The following is a 20,262-nucleotide window of genomic DNA, read 5'->3' on the forward strand; positions in this document are numbered from 1 at the left end:
CTGCTAACCTTACCAGCACCATTCCCAGCTGGAGGAAGCTGCATTCACTTCCCATTTTTGTCATGGCTTCTTTTAATTTTTTTTTTAAGAGGTTCCGCACTCTTATTTTCTTCTAACCGATCACATCCATTTTTGCCAAATGAAGCAGCGTGTGTGTGGCTTCCGATGGGACTTTACAATAGTAGGTACGGGTGTTTGGCACAGTATTGTCAGTCTAAATTTACTGAACCTGAAGCAGGCATGGGTTGCAGTTTTCATTTGCATTTGGCCATTGTTTACAACAGGAGACACATCACCTGGAAAGATGACCGACGCTAGAACCACACATACTGTACTGATACCAGAAACAAAGTCCCAGTTGTTCCGAAGACCCTTAGTCTTGGCATTCCAGACACGGCAATCCGAAGCAAGGGAAACAACCTTGTGAGGGCTGAAAATGACCATGCACCTGTGAAGTCCATTACACATGCCAAATTTCTGAAAGTATAACTGACAACCTTACATATAACTCCTATCATTACAAACAAGATAATCATGCTCAAAAATCTAAATTCCTAAGTTGTAAGTATATGCAGTTCAAAATTGGACATGTTCCATTTATTTTGAGGAAGGAGTAATTTGTACGTACCAATCTTTTTAAGAAGGTGAGGTAATGTCATGTATTCACAATGAAATAATCCATGCTATTGTTGAAGAATGCTATCCATAGCCATTTATATGATGTACTGGATCCTAATTGCAAGAGACTGGGAGGAATTTGCCTCCAATGTTAATTGTTACATACTCAATACTTGTTGCCTTGTGTGCAAAAGATGACTTTGGTCATGTCGTCGCTGGAGTTTAACGGGTCTATGGAACAATGTTGGGCAAGTAGTTTTATCTTAAATCAGAATTCAAGACAGAGACTGATTTATTCCATTTCGGATCCCCTTCCCTCTGTCGGTTTGTGAACATATATTTCTTTTCCTGCTGCGAAACTGGGTGCTAAAGTTGCATCTACCTTTGTGATCTTTACTTACGGTCTGAAAAGAAAGTCACTTAGAATACAAAGTGGGGGTGGCAGGACGCAGAAGCTGATATTGTGAAAAGAGAATAAAATTATTCACACAAAAGTGGATGAGAACTGAGGAAGGATAAAAGAGTATTGAACCAATAGAATGAACAGAGGCAGTAAAGTCAAACATTTTTTTTAGAAATAGCTGAATTGGTTGCTGAATTAATACTGTCAGTATTAACAGATATTGGACTGAATATGCTACCAAACTCCTATTCAATTCCTCATCATCATTTCTACAAAAGCTTGTGGGAGGGAGAAATACAATATTAATTTTCATTATGGTAATTAATTAATTAATTGGGGCTTCCAGACTGCTGTAATTATGGAGTCAATTCAGAACAATATACAGTGGGCAAAAAATCTATAAGCGCCAAAATACTGTGTGACAGATTAAAATCCAAAATACTAATGGTGAGGTTCATAATATTTATTTCAGGATAGAAATTATGACATGATGATAGTTCAACTTGCAGATTGTCGTGGTTTTGGCATTGTTATATGGTGTGAAGGATTGGGTCATATGGATTTCCACCGAGGTTTGCACAATTTTTCAGCAAAGTGAGGATTTTCTTTCGTTGAAATTATCCATCTGTGTTGCTGTTAATGCAAATAGCTTTGGCGGCGACAATAAAACCAAAAACTTTCACCTTGGAAAGGGAAGGGGAAAGAGGTCTGCAGTATTGCATTATCACCTCTCCTTAATTAATTACCAGACAATTAAGTGTGCAGTGAATTGGGAGCGCTTTTCACATTCAATTCTCTAATCTGTCTTTCTGTCAAGTGAGGGCCTGCACCAGGTGGGGATTTCTACCTCTCAAAGCAGGAGCAATGCTTCATTAATTCTGGAAACAAATATTCAGCATCACGCTCAGCTGAATTAAAATGAAGATGTTACATAATGCCTTTTCACACCTCAATGATGTTCCAAAGTGCTTCTGAACCAATCACAGAATCCCTACCATGCAGAAGGAGGCCATTCGGCCCATCGGTTCTATACCGACCCTCCGAAAGCGCAGTCTACCCAGGTTCACTGCTCCACCCTATCCTCGTAATTTATCATGGCAAATCCACGTAACCTGCACATCTCTGGATTGTGGGAGGAAACCGGAACACCCGAAGGAAACTCCCACAAACAGAGAGAATGTGCAAAATCCACACAGTCACCCAAGGCCTGAATTGAACCCGGGGTCCCTGGCACTGTGAGGCAACAGTGCTAACCACTGTGCCACTGTACGATCTTTTTTTTTGTTTTGTTAAGTGTAGCTATAATTCTGTAGACAAACAAGGCGGCCAACAATATCCGCTAATGGCATAACCAGTCAATCTGTTTATTTGGTGATGTTACTTGAAGGGGGCATGCTAGACAAGACACTGGGAGAATAGTCTTCTGAACTATGCTTTATACTATGCTTCCTATACTACTTGTGAATTAGCTCTTAGAAGTGACAAAGATTTACAAGTGTTAGACTGTGATAGACAAAATTCCAACTGCTTAATTGAGTACATGAAACATTCTGTGATTTTGCATGTGTTGTGACAATATGGGATTGTTGGTTTGGGGGGAAGAATTAAAATGGCAAGTGACTGGAATCTCAGTTCATGTTTGTTGACTGAATGGATGTGTTCAGCAAAGCAGTTATACAGTCTGCATTTTGTCTCCCCAATATATAGCAGATTGGAGTGTGAGCAGCAAATATAAATACTCAATTAAATAGATGAGTTGTTACTTTACCTTGAAGAAATGTTCAGGTATCTGGATGCAAAGCATTACATAGCCGTTGACCAAGATAACTATTTTACAAAAGGATGCAACACAAATGTATTTATGCAAGGGTCTTTTGGTAATTCACGCCTGCACAAAATTGGTTTTTGCATCAAAGACTGAGCAATTGTCATCAAAAGGCGAGACCCAGAAATTGCTGAAACAATAATGGCAAGTTTTTAAAAAAAAGCAATTTGTGGTGGGGAAGAGATATGCTCTGAGTTCCGGTTCCTGACGAATTACTGAACAATTTGCATTGCCCTGCCATTCGTCTCAGAGAGAATGAAGCATTTACCATTCCAATGTGAATTAATCCCATTGCTGACGTTCAGGATGAAAAGTTCATGTATTAAGGACTCCATTATTTAAGTGATTTATGGTCCTGACATGAAAGGGAAGAATGAAACTGAATCTCACTCCTGCAAATAGTAAATTATTCCGAGAGATTTTAAAAAAAATTTAAGTTCACTGTTGAGACGTTGTTGCACCATTATCAATTCACACTTCCAGCAACTTGTGACATAAAAATAGTGATCTGAAATTTGGGATAAAAATTCCAATTTACAGAGCTCATCGTGAGATGTGTGCTTCAGCAATGCCTGGGCCATTGTATTCTTTGTTGTTGACATCATCCTCGACAGGTTGGTGTATTAACGTCAATAAACTGTGTGGCATCTTCAGTGTGGTGATGACCAAGTCAAGAACTCTTGACATGAATGACCATGTTGCTCCCTGCCTACCTCCAATTTATACAGGCAGAGGACTCTCTTCAGTTGCAGACTGTGTAGTTTGTTATTTACAACTGATCTACAATGGGAAAAACAAGATGTATGTACAGCTAGAAAATTTGGTTTAAGAATAGGCTGTGGGATCTTCCACTTAGCTGGCAGCGCACCCATGCCCGCGGGTTTCCGGACGGAGTGGGGTGGCCACAATGGGAAACCCCTTTGGCTGACTGTGGGAATGGAGAATCCTGCTGCCGGCAGAGGGGGGGGGGGGGGGGGGGGGGGGGTGCCGTGCCCGAAAACGGGGCTGGTGGGATGTAGAATCCCACCCAGGATTTTTCAAGGAAGCTTATCCTTAATTGCTATGATAAGCATCGTCAAAGCTCTACAAAGTCCTTGTCTGCTAGGAATGGAATATTTAGCAAGATTCCTATTGGACTCAAAGCTAAGTATGAGGACCAATGTATTTGAAGAATTTACTTATTTCTTGCCAGAATCCACTCTGAACAGTATTAAGTACATCACACTGGGTTGTCAGTCTTCCCCAATATTATATTTATTTATTTATTGTCTGCATAGTCACAGAACAAAGCCATAGCCTTGTCAGTGGCTAGATTGAGTTATTTAAGCCTGCCTTCAAGTTATGTCAGGGGGCACACCTCTCCAGTGTTAGATATGGTTTGAACTACACCACAGCTGCAGCCAGGATATGTGACCCCACTGATGCTGGGTGGCTGCACAGAGGCCATGGCCAGGCCAGAGACAGTTTAAAGGTCCCACTGTTGCCTTGGGAGATCAAAATCAGGTGGCTATGGATAAGGGTTCTCATCACCCCACGTATTAGTAACTGGCCAATGCCCAGGGAAGACAATGATGGTCCCAGAAAACTGAATTCAACCAGTCTGCACTTGAGGAATCCTGGTGTCACAGTATCAAAAACTGCCAGAAATACGAATATTATAACTAAAGGCATGATTTAACAAAAAAAGAGTCCCGTTTGGGCACGTATAGCAGAATGTTTCTCAGCTCCTGTAATGCTGAGAATGACCCTGCTACCTAACGGAACTCTGCCGTTTTTTTTGGCCTTTCCTCATTTCCTGCACTGACAAGCTCAACTCGCCAGTGCAGGAAGAGATCAGTCGCCATTTTTAAATGCCGCCCTGATCTCTCGACCCCCCTCAGGCACCCTACCGCAGCCTCCGGACACCACCCTTCACCCCCACTGTTCCAACTTACCACTTAGCAGGTCCTTGAACCCCCACCCCATCTTTTAAGGGCGTGGCACCCCCGGCCCTATCCTGGCACGGGCACCTTGGCACTGCCAGCACCATTCCCACAGTGGCCCTGATTGTGGGAGTTGTGGCTACCAGCCACTGCCAGCATTTAAATTGAGAATGGCGACAGCTAATGGCTCTTAAATGAGATGAAAGGAAGCTGTGTGCAGACTTCCGACCATAACTGGAAGCAGTGAGCAGGTCATGCGCCATCCACGTACACTTGCCGTTAAGTGCCATGTGCATGCGTGTTTTCGGCACCAAATCATGGAAGAGAGCTTCTTCTATTTTCTAGCTTCTAGCAAGCAAGGTAAGAGGACTGTGACGTTGAATCATTTTGTTACAAGAAAGAGATAGCCAGAGACACAATAAGCAGAGTACCTACTGGCCAGGATCTCACATCTGAATCTGCTGGAGAGAGCTGCACAGGGGAGTCCACGGCTGGACAGACCAGTGCTACTGTTAGCTCTGTATTGACTTCCAGGGCATCTGGTTAATGGCCTACAAAGAAGAAACTTAATTTAGGAACAATTAAGTATAAAGATAATTTATTGAGGTATGGCTTTGTCAATTGTGCAAATGCAAATAAGGATGCAAAGCCCATGTGAGTTCTATGCAGGGAAATACTGTCATTTCTGTTTATTCCCTTATTTCCCCTTTCTTTTATTTTTGCCGTTACATTTTTGCATGGATGATTAATGGACATGTGTCTTTAAGCAAGCAGCCTGTGCATTTAATTCAAGTAAAATAATCCAGAAGCAGGGGAGATCACTTCTGTGCTCATTTAGAGTTGTAGTCTGGCCGGCACCAATGAGAAAGTTGAGCTGGGACTCAATTAGATTGATTTGGCTGGTGGTCAATTAATTAGCCCAAAAGGCTGTGCTCTGCATGGTAACGGGTGGTGATTGGATCTTATCCCAGTGAAATGGTTCTCAGAGACCTGAAGGTTTCAGTTTCAGTAGCATGGCGGTAAAGGGTCCAACTAATCTTCTCCAGAAAGATCCAGTTAACTTACTCCAGAAGGCAAATGTGAGGGTTGTCTCTCTCTCTTCAGGAAGTCTGTGGGTGTCAGACTCTTGAAACTACCGAGGTCTGAAAAAACCCACAAACTGAAAGCAAGGGTTTGAAGAGAAATAAAGTAACTCTTCAGGAAAATTGTGAGTACTAAACTACGGAGAAGACCAGTCCAGGCTGCAACAAAGACTTTAATCTGCAAGCTCACTGTGAAGAAAGTATGTTGAGAACCATCATATGAAACAAAGACCCTTTGCCATCACTTATGTTTTTTTACCCTTTCCACCCCTCTATCTTGTGTGTGTGTGTGTGTGTGTATAGAGGGTGGGGCAAGTTAAAGTGGGAGTTAGGTATTAGTTTAGAATGAACCAACTATATATGCTACGTATTTCATTATAGTTCTTGATATAAATAAATAGCAATTGTGTTTACAATTACAAACCTGATGACTCTAATTATTGGGCAACCAAGGGCCAAAGACTTCAGGTATTTTTACAAGAATTATTGGTTAATTCACTTGTGTTGTGACTCCAGGTCGAGTGGGGCTGGTATTGACCACCAACTTGCCCAGGGTGTTGTAACATAAATGAGAGGTAAAGTTGCAGACTTTTAAAGAGATGTAGTGGGTGAAAAATGCCTTTTGGGGTTGAGACCCCAGAGTCAGTTATTAACTTACAACTGACTCCAAATGAAAAGACTAAGCTGCTGTACCTGACCTGTGACAGCACATTAAAAACACGCCAAAGGGCCATGAGGCTGTCAGCATTCTGCAGTAACATCTCCAGGAGTATCCAGTGCTGAGTAAAACAAAGACCCACCAGATTGAATAGCCACCTGACAATGGACTGTGATTTTGTTTGGTTAGATCACGTGCAAGATCTGTGAGATATTGTTGTGGACATGGCGTTTGAGTTCCTTCTTTCCGAAGTGAAGGGGTTGAAACTTGAAGATTGTTTTATCAGCTGCAATGGCTTCTGCAGTTGACAATCGGTGTCTGCCTTTTTCATGTGAACTCTCAGCAGGTTTTTACGAGAGAAAAGGTGTCCTATCCCTCACTAATTCTGCAATATTGCACTTGTAGATTGCCTGGACTCTTTTAGAGTCATCGAGTCGTACAGCACAGAAACAGGCCTTACGGCTGACCATGTCTACGCTGACAATCAAATACCAATTTTGGCAGAACAGCAGTTGAATTCTTAATACCTTTCTCTTTGTCCTCCCTGGGCCAGGTACCCTCTCTGAGGTTTCTCAGAGTTAATTCCGGCATTCAACACACAAACTGGCTGTTCTCAAAAGACATTAAGCAGTTCCAGAACTTAAAATGGCTGCTAGGGCAGCACGGTGGCGCAGTGGATTAGCCCTGCTGCCTCACAGTGCCGAGGTCCCAGGTTCGATCCCGGCTCTGGGTCACTGTCTGTGTGGAGTTGACACATTCTCCCCGTGTTTGCGTGGGTCTTGCCCCCACAACCCAAATATGTGCAGGCTAGGTGGATTGGCCACGCTAAATTGCCCCTTAATTGGAAAAAATGAATTGGGTACTCTAAATTTTTTATTAAACTAAAATGGCTGCTATGTTAATTTAATTGAAGCATTGTGCCATCAGTCAAAGAAGTTACTTATGTTGAGGTCCTTTGAATCCCCTTCCTGTCTCTTGTTTCCTCAGAAGTAAAAGTGTTTTTCGCACTTTTTCTAATTCATTGGACATCCCTGGAGGGGTATTTGCATTTTTAACCACTCCTCATAGCCAGCTCTTGAGATATGAATCAGACAAGGTTTGCATAAACACACAGGAAGGTGCCATGTTGTCAGTCCATATTTCTATTTTGAAGGAGAAAATGCTAGAAAATCACAGCAAGTCTGGCAGCATCTGCAGGGAGAGAAAAGAGCTAACGTTTAGAGTCTGATGAGTTTGCCAGCTTATTTTAAATAGCAGGTGCTAGATGCCTGCTAGCCTGAGTCTACCTGTATACGCGCCCACCCGAGACACATTTCTACCCTCTTCTGTGCTCCTTCCCATGTTGTCATGTAATAGTCAAGAAAAACCTAAAGAGGTTATTAAGCTAGAAAGAAAATACAGGATAAAAGACGAAGCAATGAAAGAAGTAGAACAAACAAATTTTAAAAATGAAACAAAAAATTGCTGTATCGGGGAACTAAGTCTGATAACTTTACTCCACAGAAGCAGAGGTGAAATGATGGAAATTTGGCCTGAATTTGTACACAAGATCTGTACACAGATCTCATTTGTTTTTGCTCTTCTGCTACTAATCTACCAGCGACACAAAGTTGAAATAGAGTTATTTGGCAACAGCAGCTTATGCTGAACTGAATAGAGGGTGCAGTCTCTTTAAGTCTCAACATTCCTGTGGTGCAATGACACCATCAGGTGAATTACTAACTCCACAGACGCTGCTGTTTTGGGGGAAATTCGGAATGTCTTTACACGTCTTTCAGAATTAACTCATAAAACCTTTTAAACGCCCCCCTGCCCCCCACACACAAATTTCCGTGAGATTTCCTTTAGTGCTGCAAACATATAAAGAATGACCTATTGTAGGAAATTCATGCTGGCATGTTATCGCTGTCTCAACCATATGATTCATGAGTACAGAGTGAGCTGTACTTGACAGGATGTGAGTAAAGCATTGGTGCCCATCGTGCATTCTTTAATTCTACTTTCCTTCCCTCCCTTCCTCTACTAAAATCATGGAGTCCTAGAGGTTTTGTGGCAGAATGGTAGCACACATACCTGGACTTGAACCTGGACCAAAGGCTCCAGGTTCAAGTCCAACGCAAAGACTTGATGGGACGCGGAAGGGGTATTTATAACGTGGTTCAACGAACTGATAATCAGCTCAGGAATCCTTCCCCCACTATTCCCCAAAGAGAAAAACAGTGTGTGTGTGTGTAAAGATATGCTAAAAGAAAATTGAATCCTTAAGGTTAACCAACTAAGTGGGAACCAGTGAATTGATCTTGGACTTTACAGACTGATGCAGCCACTCCTCAAATAAGTCCACCATATTCAATGGGGAAACTTCTGCCATGCAAAATAATTGGGATGGTGTGTGATTGAGCCTTTTTTTAATTGGTTTCATTTTATTGCCATCTTTGATTGCCATCTACTGTTTCAGCACAGAGGGCCCTACACAATGAGGTATGTGTCTGATCTTCACATCAATGGGTTTGATGCATTTGGCAGCCACATGTTTTTACAAATCACTAATGTGTTACAAACAAACTTCTATTTGTTTTTGATTTCAGACTTTCAGCAGTTGCAGTATTTCTTTTTATCTCTGGTGGTTATTTGTGAGAACCATGAACCACTGAATGTGAACGACTCATCTCAAATGCAAACACATGGTCGGAATAAGAATCATATTGGGATATTTGAAATAAAAGGATATTCTTTCCTGAGGGCCTCTGACAGAATTTCCAATTCCTCTGCAAGCGTGTTGGAGAAGTCCGAAGTAGGAAACGAGAGCAAACCAGGAGGTCTTCTTGTGCACATCTTAGCGGTCAGTTCAGAGGAACACTGACAAATATGTGAAAGCAGGGCAGCTGTCTACCCTGTTAGCTGCGAGCACTGTAGAGAGACCCTAAGGAGAGGAAAAGAGGAAAAAAAACTTTAAAACTGGCATCCCTTTATTCAACAAAACTCAGTGCAAGAAGCAGTCATATAAAATTAATTTACTATTGGCTGGGGCTTTATAATCAGGGACTTATCTCTTTTGAAGTAGCACAAGAATTTTTTTTTTTTTAATTTAGAGTACCCAATTAATTTTTTCCAATTAAGGGGCAATTTAGCATGGCCAATCTACCTACCCTGCACATCTTTTGGGTTGTGGGGGCGAAACCCACATAGACACAGGGAGAATGTGTAAACTCCACACGGACAGTGACCCAGAGCTGGGATCGAACCCGGGACTTCGGCGCCGTGCGACAGCAATGCCACCATGCTGCCCTTCACAAGAAAATTTAAAAGAAATGTCTGCAAAAGCAAGGTTTTCTGGCTTGTTTCACTTTTTGTTTTAACCGGCATATCAATTATTTGTTTATTTGCAACGTTTTTAATTGTTGAAAGATTTAACAATTTGTTTAGCCAATTCTGGGCCACTTTAAATGCCACCTCTGTTTGTCATTCTTCCCATTCAGTAAATCCAAGCTGGGAAAGCCAGGGAAAAATCAACAAAGTAAAGTCAATATTCCTGAAAAGGTCAATATTTGGTATTGACTAATAAGCTGTTGTGGAAAATAGGATTTACAGAGATTGAAGTATTTGCATTAGGGCTGATCCACAACCTGCACCTGTGGCACCCATTCACATTGCCAGCATCCCAGATTCACAAGGCACATATGCGGCATCAAATTTGTAAAGTAGATGGTTTTATTCATTGGTTTGTAAGAAGGATAGAGGAGGTGTAAAAGATAATTGAAGAAATCGGAGGTTACATATTATTATTGTGTGTTCTGACATGGCCTAATTCATGTTGTTAGTGGATTGTAGTATTTCAGATTAGTATTATGAAGAAAAGCAATTCGCTTCTTCCTATATTTGTCCTGACCAATGTTTGTCTCACAAAAAATAATTATTTACCCTTAATCTAACTGTGTGATATGCTAATGAGAAACAGTGTACATCATCACAGGGAGTGATGCAATGTCTCATGATCTTAATCTTCCTTGTGGACCTCCTGCCAAGCTGAAACCTATAAGATGTTCCTTCATAGCTTAGTCTTTTCCTTACCTCAGCAGATTCTGTGAATATTCTGCATTAGCACAATATTAGATGGTAGCAGCGAGTGAACGAACAAGCATGAAAGTCTCTGCCGTCACATGAAAGGTGACGTAGTCAATAGAATACAATAGAATCTCTACAGTACAGGAGGCCATTTAGCCCATCGAGTCTGCACAGACCCTTTGAAAGAGCACCCTAACCCCAACCCTAATCCTAACTCCCCCACCCGATCCTCATAACCCATCCGAAACTGCACATCCTTGGATGTTAAAGGACAATTTAAGATGGCCAATCTACCTAACCTGCACATCTGTGGAGTGTGGGAGGAAACGGAGGCACCCGGAGGAAACCCACGGAGACATGGGGAGAATGTGCAAACTCCATACAGTCACCCAAGGCTGGAATCAAACCCAGGTCCCGGGCGCTGTGAGGCAGCAGTGCCACCAGCCTTGTCAAAGAGATAGAAACCTTTGCATCGACAACAATCACTAATCTATCAGTGACAACTCAGAAACTAAATGAAACAAGAGATGCACAAATATCTGATGAAGACTGTACTCAGGTCAGACAGCAATGCATGGTCAGCATACATACCCCACATTCCTATTCTCAGCCAGTACTATGAACAGAGAGGACACCGCAATGTAGTTGGTGGTTTATTCATCAATGACTAGGGACTGGTCATTCTGAGTGTTCTGAGATTCAATATATGACAACAATTGCACCAAGGACATTTGGGCATCGAGAAAAGTCAAACCAGAGCGAGGTGTCCTGTTTAGTGGCCGGATCTCAAAATCATTGGAAGAGATGATACCAAACTGTATGATTTGTGGTATTCATTGTCAGGAGACAAATGAACCATTAGTGTCATCATCCTTGCCATCAAAACTATGGGAACGTCTTGGGATGGACCTCTTTGAACAGAGAGGTAAGATGTTCTTGATCGTAGTAGACTTTTGTAGATGATCATAATAGGGCTGTACAGTGGCACAGTGGTTAGTACTGCTGCCTCACAGCGCCAGGAATCCAGGTTCAATTCCGGTCTTGGGTGACTGTCTGTGTGGAGTTTGTACGTTCTCCCCATCTCTGCGTGGGTTTTCTCCGGGTGCTTTGCTTTTCTCCCACAGTCCAAAGATGTACAGGTTAGGTGGATTGACCATGGTAAATTGCCCCTTAGTGTCCAGGGATGTACAGGTTAAGGTACGGGATTACGGGTATAGGGTGGAGTAAATCGGTGCGGTGCAGACTTGATGGGCCGAATGGCCTCCTTCTGCTCTGTAGAGATTCTATGGGATTCTAGGAGATTTCTACTCTCGATGGATAGAAGTCAAGAAGCTGCATGGTGACACTTCTGAAGCAGTGGTTACATTGCTGGAGGAAATATTTGGAACACAAGGAATCACAGACCTTGTGATATTGGAAAATAGACCACAGTTCACCAATTAATACATTAAAGAGTTCACAAATCATATAGATTGGTCCATATCACCAGCTCACCAAGATAACCTCAAGTTAAGTGAAGCAGAAAGAGGAGTGTGTACAGTGGAAGCCTTGCTGAAGAAGAACATTGAGGTCAAATTTGCATGTCTGAGCTATCATTCAATTCCACCTCAAAATGATTTAGCACCATGTGCAATCCTCATGGGATGAAGGCTGGGACATCAACCCCCACAAGACTCAAATCACCGAAGGAACTGAGGACCTGTTAGGGTAGACTAGTGAAGCCATCAGAGCAATTGTCCCTATTTTTTAAAAATGAATTGAAGTCAGAGACTTGGAGGGGGAATATGTAGTATCGGGGTTAATTTTAAGTGTGATATGCTAATTAGATTCTGTACATCAACACAGGAAATTATGCTTGCCGTTCCACAACTGGGCTGCCATGTTTCATACATAATAAAAGTGACTACATTTCCAAACAACTTCATAAGATGTGAAGCATTTTGGAACTGAGGTTGTGAACGACAATAAATAAATGCAAGTCATTCTTTCTTTTCTAACATGACCATTTCCAGATACCGATGTAGCTAATGAAATGGGAGTTCATCTGATTTGCATGCTTGCAGCAAATGTACCAGTGTCACGTTTTTGAATTCCAGTTACTCCAGGGATTATGTCCTCTCCGCTCTGGCTGTAGGATATTTTGAAGGATGTCCTGATAAGTAGCTTTCTAATTTTATAAAACGTAGTATCGTGAGAAATAATTATATTTTTTTAAATGTTAAGATCATTGCAGTTGGTTCTAATCAACTTTCACTATAATTGCATTTTTTTAATTATCCACTTATCTTAGGTTAACACCCAGCAAATGTCTTCATTCTGCCGGCCCTTGCCTTTCATCTCTGCATATTTTCTGTACCATTTGCAGCCATTTGCCCAGTTTTCTACAAGACGAGAACTGTCAAGCACAGTTCCTCTGTCTCTGCCATATCCTGCTGATTAACTATTGATTCACTTGCCTTCAGATCCTGGGTGGGTCTGGCCTTCTCCCCAAGTGACTCCCTATCTGGCTCTCCAACTTCTCACCTCTGGGCGTGAGCAATGACGCATCATGACCACCTGGCCTCCCGACTCCAACCACAAGTAAACACGCCAGACACCATCACTCAGCTATCAAAAAAGCTCCAACTCAGATGGTGCATTAGCGAGGAGAGAAGGGGTGCTAATTGATTCTTCACATATCATCACCCGCTGTTTGCTTGATTCAGTTATGCTGCTGTAAACCTGTGTCTTCTGAACCAGGAGACCAGAGAAGTCGTCACACAGGAGTTTGAAGTTTGTTGAGAGGATGACAGATGCTGAAGTATTGACGGCTTTCTTCTTTGCTCATTTAAATCTATCAAGTTGTTGTTAGTTGCAGCTGTTCAGGCAGATCTGTGACTGGATGCATTCTGCTGGTGTGGTACCTGTTTATAATGTGCTACTTGCTGCAGAAGTAACATGATGAAAAAGCGAGGATGACACAAGTTTTTGGCACCAAATGTAATTTTCAGAGAGCCGCGCCCTGTTCAGCAAAAGCCGATTCTCTCTCTGTCTCTCTCATGATCAACCAGACATCTTGATTTCCTGAATCAATGCAGCTCAACTGTAGCTTTATATATTTCTTTACTGATTGAAATGCAGAACAACCAGGAGTAAATGATTAGAATCAAGCTGGAATTTGCAACAAGAGGACAAGCGTAATGTTGTTTATAAAGATAAATTCTGAAAATGTAAACTGAGAAAGGTCTATTAGGTTGCAAAATTCGGACTACTCATCAAACAAAAACAAAAGGAAAAGAAAATATTCTCGCTCTAAACAATGGTGTAGGAATGCTATATGATCAAATGATTTGTTTCAAAGATCCCTTTAGAAAAATATTTATTTTTGATTGGGGCACAAGAAGTATTTAGTCTGTGGAAACACTTGTTCTAAAAACAATGGGGTAATTTTCACTTTCGCTCCATGCGCAGTAATCCGACAGAGTAGAGCGTCTTCCCCTTCTAGAATCTACCAGATTGACAAACATTTGAAAGCTTCTGTTATATGAAGACAATCCATTCCACCAGGTTAGCGAGCAAACACAAAACACAACAAAAAATACCCCAGCAGCTGGGCCACCTTTCTGGAGGGGGAACTCCATCAAACGATAACCTAGCAGTGGACATGGCAGTGGAAGCCAGGCAGGTGGCGAGGGTCTCAAAACCTGCCTGGAGTGCTGGCCAACCCTAATCGGGCAATAGCAGGCAACTTCCAGGCAGCAGGCCTTGCCTCTCATGCCTTAGGGAGCTCAGAGGTTGGGTGGAAAATTTCAGTCAGCATCTGACAATAGGCCTTTAAGTGACCTTTCACTGGTGATCCACCGCTTGTGGGTGTGCAGCCCTGCCACTGCACCCACACCCATCCCTTCTCTGGGAAATGAGCAAAGAGACGCATGGTAACCACCTATCCCAGCGCACAAAAGATTTGCCTAGCTGCAGGATCCCACTCCGTACAGATCCAGGGATTCTGCATAGTTACCCTAACGGTGCAGGGGAGGGAGTTCAAAAACTACAAACTTAATGTCCTTCCCCAACTCTGTGCCCCCACCTTGCTGGGATTAGATTTCCAATGTAATCTACAGAGCCTTACGTTTAAATTCGGCGGCCCCATACCCCCACTCACTATCTGCGGCCTCGCTACCCTCAAGGTGCAACCCCCGTCCTTGTTTGCGAACCTCACCCCGGATTGCAAACCCGTCGCCACTAGGAGCAGACGGTACAGCGCCCAGGACCGGACCTTCATTCGGTCCGAAGTCCAGCGGCTACTAAAGGAGGGCATAATCCAGGCCAGCAATAGTCCCTGGAGAGCGCAGGTGGTAGTAGTGAAGACAGGGGAGAAACAAAGGATGGTCATTGACTATAGCCAGACCATCAACAGGTACACACAACTAGACGCGTACCCTCTCCCCCGCATATCCGACATGGTCAATCGGATTGCCCAGTATAAAGTCTTCTCCACCGTGGACCTCAAGTCCGCCTACCATCAGCTCCCCATCCGCCCAAGTGACCGCAAGTACACAGCCTTCGAGGCAGACGGGCGATTATACCATTTCCTACGGGTCCCTTTTGGCGTCACAAACGGGGTCTCAGTCTTCCAACGGGAGATGGACCGGATGGTTGATCAACATGGGTTACGGGCCACGTTCCCGTACCTCGACAATGTAACCATCTGCGGCCACGATCAGCAGGACCACGACGCCAACCTCCAAAAATTCCTCCAGACCGCCAAAGCCTTGAACCTCACGTACAACGAGGACAAGTGCGTTTTTAGCACCGATCGGCTAGCCATTCTGGGCTACATAGTACGCAATGGGATAATAGGCCCCGACCCCGAACGTATGCGCGCACTCATGGAATTTCCCCTCCCGCACTGCCAAAAGCCCTGAAACGCTGCCTGGGGTTCTTTTCGTACTACGCCCAGTGGGTCCCCCAGTACGCAGACAAGGCCCGCCCCCTAATACAGACCACGACCTTCCCTCTGTCGACAGAGGCTTGCCAGGCCTTCAGCCGCATCAAAGCGGACATCGCAAAGGCCACGATGCGCGCCATCGACGAGTCCCTCCCCTTCCAGGTCGAGAGCGACGCCTCCGACGTAGCTCTAGCGGCCACCCTTAACCAAGCGGGCAGACCCGTGGCCTTCTTCCCCCGAACCCTCCAGGCATATGCAATGGGTGCAAATTTCTGCACCTGCCAACAGACGCACTCCCAGCATTGGGAATCGGATCAATATCAATCTGTCACAAGTTCATTAATAGGTTCCTTATCAACATCAGTTAGGCCAGCTTCCGACTAAGGTTCCTGTAAAAAAAACAAGATACACCCTCACACCACATGATAAATCCAAATCAATCAATGCCAGGGCCTAAGTGTATGAACCAACCAACCCATCAAGCAAGCAACATCTTCCTTCGAAACTCACCATTTAGATGATCTGAAGTTCGCTCCTATCAGTGGGTAAAACCCTGCCCTTGATATGTGACAGCTTGAAGGTTGTCCTGTACCTGACTGATATTGGAAGATCACAAGATTTCATTATTTCTGTCTGAAGACCAAAAAAAGATAGATATAGTTTTTCCAAATGATGTAAAGTTGGGAACGGAGGGGGATCCAAAGAGGTTATGGCCCAGCTTTTCTGGGCCATAAATAGAATTCCCAGTATGCAAAACTGACCCTTAGGAATGGCAGCATGAAGGTTGGATTTTAGTTTCTGCTAATGCTGCTCCTCCCATGCACCCCAGCCCCAGACCCCCCGGAACAAGTGCGGAGGCTGTCGAATGCAGAGGTGGACTGGCAAAAGGCCTGTCTCTATGTTTCAGCACTGAGTTGAAATAAATGTTTTAAAGAATAGAGCAAACATATGAACTTACGAATTAGGAGCAGGTTTAGGCCACTCGGCCCCTCAAACCTGTTCTGCCATTCAATAAGATCATGGCTGACCTGATTGTAACCCCCCCATTCCTGCCTACCCCTGTACCTTCCATCCTCTTGTTAATCAAGAATCCATCTAGCTCTGCCTTAAAAATATTCAAAGATTTTGCTCCACTGCCTTTTTGTGGAAAATAATTCCAAAGAATCATGACCTCCTGAGAGAAAAAGTTTCTGCTCATCTCTGTCTTAAATATCGCTTTTTGGCCTTTTGGCTAAGATCAAACCCAAGATGTCCTAAAATGTGCAGGTTACGTGGATTGGCCATGCTAAATTGCCCCTTAGTGTTCAAATGTTAGATGAGGTTATGGGGATAGGCCGGGGGATTGGGCCTTGGTAGGATGCTCTTTCGGAGAGGTCAGTGTTATTAGAGTGAGATTAGCTACTCGCTCTAAAAAAAATTTTTTATTCATAGAATCCCTACACTGCAGAAGGAGGCCATTCGACCAATCGAATCTGCACCGACCCTTCAAAAGAGCACTCTACTTATGTCCGCACACCCTTCCCCCATGTAACCCCATAACCTAACCTGCACATCCTTGGACACCAAGGGGCAATTTAGCATGGCCAATCCACCTAAGCCGCACATCTTTAGACTGTGGGAGGAAACCAGAGCACCAAGAGGAAACCCATAGGGAGAATGTGTAAACTCCACACAGATTCCGCACCCAACGCTGGAATTCAACTCAGGCCCCTAGCGCTCTGAGGCAGCAGTGTTGACCACTGTGCCACTGTGCCGCCCCTAATATGCAGATTTGCCAAATTCTGATCCAGCCCAAAATCGATCTCGCGAAGGGTGGCAAGCTGAGTAGTTCCTGGAAGAGGCCTCTCCCGGCATCTACTAGCAGGAGCGTGCGTCCGGTAGATCACGCCCATACCCTTAAAATCAGAGCCAAACTATTCAAGAAAGAAGTAGAAATCACTTCATGCAATACGTGATTGAAATGTGGAGCTCTGTCCCCAAAATCACAATAGATGTTAGTTCAAATAATAGTTTTGACTCTGAGTGTTATTGACAGGATGAGAAAGGCCTGTTGAAATCCCTGTTCCCTTACCAACTGTCCTCAATCGGTGGGTTTTTGAGAGGAAGGCATGTGTGTTTTTCTAATGCCTGAGTGCATGGACAATTTGAACAATCAGCAACAAACTTTCTGTGGGTTTGAAACTGAAAGAGGATTGTTTATTTACATGCTCACCCCAAAGTCTAACTCCACATCACTCACTCACACAGTCATACACACAAACACGTTCAAGCAAAGTACCGTCAAAGAGAATAGTGCACTTTTACAGGTTGTAAGCGAAAAGAATAGTTCATAATTCACATGATTGTCTTGTTCTGGAAAACACATGATGCAGGCCTTATGAAGAAAACGTCTTCACTCGTAAAGGTTGGTTAAGGTGAATTCAACAGGCGAAGTTGTATGCCAAAGTCATTTCAGGATTCTTTTAAAGGGATGGACATTCTGCAGGTCACAAAGTTAGTTGCTTGTAGTTTTGTTACCAGGACGCAAATTTTCTGTATTTGTGGACCGGAAAATGGGACTTTAAGGTCATGCGATGTTACAGCCTGTCTTTTAAGGCAAAGATGTCACTTTCTTCTCTAAAGTTGTGACTTTCTGCAGAAACACTTTGAGTTTACAAAGGGACAAACATGGCTGCCTCACTGTGTGACTCCTCAGAATTTCAGTTCCTTCTCCAAATATGGTTGAGGTCTTCGGTTGATTAGCCACACCCTGCTTTATTGTTTGCTGACATTCATCCTCAGCGGGTTAAGAAATCACTTTTTTTGTTTCAGAAGTAACTCTTTCAATTCGGGAATATCTTCCAGTGAACTCAGGTGGAGTTGATACCTCTTTGTCTAGAATGTTTGTCCTTGTGAGGCAGTAAGACCGTTTTTGACAATCTTTGCAGCATTTCAAGGGGTGCTGGTGAACCTGTGACACTGGGGATGTTGGGGGGGCGGGGGAGGGGGGGGGGTCCTGGGGTCTGCCATTCGCGAAGTCCCTGGGAGAAGGTATGAGACTGGAGCAAGATGCTCCGTGGAGAACTGCCATCTTCTGGAAGCTGATTTGTGGAGGAGCCACGTGGATGAGGTTCACTCACCCTGTGCTGCACATGGTGCTTCAGGACCGGCCACCACATTCTTCTCATTGGACATCAGTGAGATGACCCAGACTCTGAGGTAAATCCTGACTTTTGCATGTCGTGTTGGTGCTGCGTGTTCTGGAATGGTGTGTTGTTCTTTTGGCATTGTAGAGAATCAGGTGTGGGGGGGAGGATTACTGCCAGGCCTTCATTTGCATCCTATAAGTGGGATGCAAATCATTTTCACTCCCACCGTCAGTGGGGATCACGATCCACAATGGCTGGCAGCAACGGAACATCATGCTGTCATTTCACACTGGTGTGAAACTGGCTTTTTGACTTTCTGCCGGATTCTACCCCCTGAGGTGGCTTCAGTGGGAAATCCCATTGACAAGCGGCAGGAAGCGAGAATCCCGCCAGCAGCGAATGCCACGTTCCGAGAAACACACGGCTGAGGGACCAGGGAATCCCATCCCTGATGTCATGTCTTCCATGATCAAATATTATACAACCAACTCTCATCCTTGAGGCTCAATCCTGAAGAATGAAGCTTAGAACAGGGTCAATTACATGTCTTTTTGAGTCAAATCTCTGGTTGGTAAGGAAATGTAAATTGATTGAGGATACATGATGCATCTGACTTCCTGTCTACTGTGGGCAATTTAGACATGAGGAAACAAAGCACCGTAAGTAGGGCTTCAATTTAAAAAAGCATTTTCTGTCAGAAATAAGCTCCATTGTATGTTGAATAAAAGCTCACTCCATGATTCAATGGAAGAAATATCTATAAAACTATGAGTAAAAACAATCTATTGAAAGGCAAGTCCCTATGTAAGGGAGTAACTTGCATCATGTACGCATTTCAGAATAATGGCTATAACTGGAGCTAAAACGCACATTAAATTTATTTCAATATTTAAATTGCCTTATTGTGCATGGTGCATGAAACATAAATGGAATCTACGCACACAGTTTATATCGTTGTATCTGTGTCTGTGAAAACAGAAGGAAACATTTCACCCAGCATCTGTTGTACAGCCCAAATATAAATCTCATCCCTTAAAGGGACAGACGGAAATTAAAAGCAGTTATTTTATAGTGGTTCCATAAAGTATGCTCTGTTAGTTCCCCTGATGTCTCCACAAGGCGGTAGCGTTGTGGATAGCACCATTGCTTCACAGCTCCAGGGTCCCAGGTTCGATTACCGGCTTGGGTCACCGTCTGTGCGGAGTCTGCACATCCTCCCCGTGTGTGTGTGGCCCCAGCTGACCCATCAGTGGGATGGGCGTGCTCCAGTGCAACCAGTGCCATCTTGTTGGCTGGGATGAGTGTGTGTGGGGAGTGCAATGTGTATATGCGGCTGCACTTTGTCAGCCTCCTGAGTGTCAATCCCGAAACTGCCGAATCCGGCACCGTTTCTCATTGGAATCGATTGTGTTCCAAGTGGTGCCGGATCTAGCCCCTCAACGGTCGCTCAAACAGTCGAGGTAAGGCGCCGGTTTTGCTGTCGTGGAAGTCCACAAATCCTGCCCTGGGATCAACACTTCGGCCTGGATTCTCCGAAATCCTGGCATCAAAACCGGCGCAAGCGACGCTGGCATCAAAGGCCCAGGCCCAGTCATTTTCCCCATCATCGGGGGCTAGAACAGCGCCGGAGTGCT

Source organism: Scyliorhinus torazame, chromosome 8 (assembly GCF_047496885.1).
Source record: "Scyliorhinus torazame isolate Kashiwa2021f chromosome 8, sScyTor2.1, whole genome shotgun sequence".
Taxonomy (NCBI): domain Eukaryota; kingdom Metazoa; phylum Chordata; class Chondrichthyes; order Carcharhiniformes; family Scyliorhinidae; genus Scyliorhinus; species Scyliorhinus torazame.